The sequence below is a fragment of the Phaseolus vulgaris genome, chromosome 5, assembly GCF_000499845.2.
Source record: "Phaseolus vulgaris cultivar G19833 chromosome 5, P. vulgaris v2.0, whole genome shotgun sequence".
NCBI lineage: Eukaryota > Viridiplantae > Streptophyta > Magnoliopsida > Fabales > Fabaceae > Phaseolus > Phaseolus vulgaris.
The window spans coordinates 34,164,868-34,169,350 of NC_023755.2; the positions used below are offsets into that span (position 1 = coordinate 34,164,868).

A 4,483-nucleotide genomic window follows, 5' to 3' on the forward strand; every position below is an offset into this window, starting at 1 on the left:
TTAAAAACTCCATTGTTCCTCATTAAATGTCATTTAATTCTTGCAGTTACTTATCCATACTAACAAAAAATATACTCACTTTGAAATGACGTTATACATTGACATTATCTTTTTTATGTTGAGAATGGCTATGGTGTGTAACATAAGTAGAATTCAAGCTAGGAATATCAATGTCATGTTGTTCACGAAACAATATTACACCTTTCAAAAAAAATTGTCAATTATCTTCTCTTAACTTTTGAATCAAAATTTTCGTAGAACAAACTAGTTGCATAACATTAAGTATATCCTGAGATTATTTATGCAAAGCTTGACAAAAGATAGTCAATAATCCTCATAATCTCTTTCATCGTGTATATAATCAATATGAACTTAAATGAAGACAAAACATTAAAAGCAGCATTGCATCACCCCTTTGAGAATAAGTTTATCCATCAACCATGATTTTTTTTGGAGAACCAAACAAGATGTATTACATAGCTTCATTATATTACAAATGGAATTAAAATATAAGCTCCAGTGGTATCACTAACTTGTTTTAAAGTGTTAATTTGGTTTTTTCCTTTACTAGTTTCAAGTTCACCCATTTATAACAATTAAGTCGAATTTAGATATTCTTCCCAAATATAACTTACTTTTCTAGAAAAAATATGCAAAATTTATTTTTGAATATGATGAGAATTATAGTTTGCATTACATGGAGCATTTTCTAACATAAGGCGTCTCACTTTATCGTTTTATGATGTTATAAGTTTAATCATCTCAAGAAAGTTACATCTATTATTGACTCTGATGTTTTCTTATGGCCTCTAAATGCATAAGCTTCAAATGTTAGCCAAACAAATTGTATCAATAGAGATTTTGAGATGTAAATGGTTCTTGCAAAATTGTTCTGAACTTTGAACATTTATAATGTTATTGATGTGCATAGATTGATTCAACAAATCTTCAATAGCTTTCATTGCATTGTTATGAAATGAGGAAAGATTATCTCCATTGTGGCTGAGAGATGCATAATTATTTTATGCATTAACCTTTTCTCGTGATCTAAATCCTTGTCTAGTAAACATATCTGAACTAGGATGATCAATTGGCTTTGAACTAAATAGATAACATGACAAACAATAAGCTTTATCACTAGTTGGGGAATACTTTAACTAAGTGTTCCTACAAGACCTAAACCCTACAAAACACTTCCTCTTGTGATGATCTTCTCGTCTTTCCGGCCTTTCGGTTAGTCTTCTTTCAGTTGGATCTCCTTTGGTCTGGACACGATGGGGGAGTACCTGCGAAGACACTTCGACGATCAAGTCAGACTGCAAAGACACTCTGACGATCAAGTCAGACCGAGAGCTAAGTACCAGAAGAGTGGGGAATGAATAGTTACCTTGGGTGTTGTGCCTCTTATGCTATTTATACTGCTCTAGATGGGTTGTGGTTGCTATGGGCCTGCTTTAGGGTCCAAATGGAGGCCCAATCGTTCCTTAACCGCGCTTATCACTTAAGTTTGCTTGTTTATACCTAATTACATGTTTAACTTTGTATCTTGTCGTCTAGTCGGTTTTGTAGATTGGTCGGCCTTTCAGCCACTTGGCAGTACACTAAGAATAATACATTTTAAACCAAATAGATTGAAAACTCCTTGGATGTTTTTCCTTAGAAAAAGGATAATTTTGAAGTTATGTTTGATATAGACCCTATTTTAAATAAGCTTTTCTAATTTAATCTATTTGACTCATTGGATATTTCCATATCTGAGGATGTTTTCCTTAATCATGTTCCAAAAAGTTAATATAAAATTTATCCGTTGTAATTCTTTAACCCCCTGTTTGCTTCCATGGATGTACTGTTCAAGAGGAAGGATGTGAGTGGATATCCATGGTTTGGATCAAAGGATGTGCAGGGAAGTCAAGGAGAGGATATACTTGTGAACAGTAAATATCCTCTCCCCTCAAAATGAAGAGATGTAGAGGGAAAGCCATGTCAGCATCCCTTATTTCCAAATTTACCCTCATTTGAATGTATTAGTATTTTAAAAAATTTATTGTACAATGTTTAAAATATATATATATATATATAATGAAGAAACAAATCATAATAAATTTTAAGGAAGTTTTAAGTTTGTTTATTATTTTATATAATATTATAAATCAGTGTAAAAAAAATATAGTTAAATAAAATCTTCCATTTATATATTAGTTATTAGAGTAGATCAGGTGATACCTATTTTTCAAGTTCTAATCAGATAATTTATTAAATGTGGTTGAATTTGTTTTTTTTTAAAAGAAAAGAATATACTATATCTAATTAAAATTGAAAATATTACTTGGATTGGATCATGGTCATCACCAAAAGGTTATACTAAATATTTTTCATTTTATTTTATACTAAATATTTAATTTATTTAATACAAAAAAATCCCTAAAAATAATCCATCACTTAAAATAATTTTATTCTAACTTAAATTATTCATTAGAAACTGAAAATATAATTAATATATTAAAATATGTATTTATGTATTATGTTATATTTTTGTTACTGTTGTATTTTTTAGATTGCTTTATTGTGAGGTTTTTTAATATTAAAAAATAGTATTTTTTTATTTATATAAGATGTGATTTATTTTTTAATTTTATAGTATATGTTTAATATTTAAAGAAATTATTTGAAATTTTGTTTTTATTTTTATTTTTGTTATGTTTATATTAAAATATTTCTATATATAGTTATTATGTTTATGAGTTATAATTTATTTTATTATAATTTTTTATGAAATTTTTTTCTATTGTTAATTACGTTATATTTTTGTTGTTGTAGTATTTTTTATTTTTCATTTCTAGAGGGTTTTTAATATTAAAAAATAATATCTTTTTATTTATATAAGATTTGATTTATTTTTCAATTTTATTACTTGAAGTTGTGTTTTTATTTAATTTGTTGAATACATATTCTTTTTTCTAATTATAGTTTTTATATTATACATATTTACATTTAACATATATTTTTTTAATTATAATTTTCATATATTTTTTTTAATTATAATTTTTAAATCTACGAAATGTGTGAAAGTTTTTCACTTTTAAACAAAAACAACTCATTTTATTATTAATTTTTTAATAGGCAAGGGTTAATCTGTAAAGTAACATTTCACACCTTTAAAAAAAATTAAAATTCCCTCATAACCATCACATCACTCACAAACTCCCATAAACTTTCCTCACACATCCATCCTAACATACCCCAATCCAAACACCCTCACTTTCTTCACACTTTACTCACACATCCACTCCCTCAAATCCTCACACATTTCCTCCCTAATCCAAACAAAGCCTAAATATTGAAAAGAGGTTCCTTTATTTGAATAATTGGATTACTAGTATCATGCTTCATAATAATAGGTGGAGATGTTGAATTTGTGTTATTTTCATCTTTACATTTGGCTTCCCTTTTATTGCGTTTAAAAAATAATCTAGTATTTTATTCTTCATCAATATACCTATTTTCAAAAAAATGAAATAAAGTTAAAGACTAAAAAATAAACTATAAAAATTAAATTAAATATTGAGATATGTAATTACTAAGAAGGAAATCTATGATAAATAAGTTACAATTAAAATCTAGTTATAAAATAAACACATAATAGTTAACATTTCCTTTCATATTTCTAAAAATAACTCCCATACACAAAGCTCGTGAGATAAAAAATAATATATACTATGAAATTAATATTTCACTATCAAGTGGGACAAGAAATAATTAGCTCTTTTTTCTTCAAAAAATTAACGAAACATTTGAGAAATGGGTAAAATAACGAGTTTACGTTTTAATTCTTTTTTTTTCTTCATAAACACAATAAACATAATAGAATGGGTGAGAGTGAGAATTAAGGAAAAAGCATAAACAATGAGTAACTGAAGACGTAAAGGGAGAGAAAATAAAAGCAAAACTTAAACCTATCCAAATTTAATGAAAACTTATGGATTGAACAATCCAAAATACTTTCAAGGAGGTGTTTTTCCTTAATAGCACAACCTGAAACTTCTCCCATTGTAACTATGCAATGTACTTTCCATAAGGGTACATTTGCCTTCCAAAAAGTGTTCATAATATCTAAAAATTAGTATTCTAGAGTGCTCAATCTAAAAAAATTCTAGATACCAATATCTAAAGAGAGAGAGAAAAAAAAATACGAGAATGAGTGTAGGGAAACTTCATTATTACTAAATATGATTTTTAAATACATCTCAACACTCATTAAACAACTAACTTGAACACTTTTCAATACCTTGGATTCTAACAACACTTTATGCGAGTCATTAGAAGCTAAAACCATCACCTACCTCAAAGTGCCAACAATTGAGTCTTTATTACTAAAAAAAGGAAAAAAAAATAGAAATGGATAAAGTTGTCACTTTCAAAATTTGGGGGGTTCTAAAAAGAAAAAGTCTTTCCTATGATACTAGATTTGGTTCTTAAAAAAATA

The 4,483-nt window shown here is 27.1% G+C and overlaps 1 pseudogene; it reads right to left on the bottom strand.

The window, feature by feature from the left end:
• Positions 1 to 217: 217 nt before the first annotated feature.
• On the bottom strand, positions 218 to 2,015 carry LOC137834363 (uncharacterized; annotated as a pseudogene).
• Between the last annotated feature and the right edge of the window lie 2,468 nt (positions 2,016 to 4,483).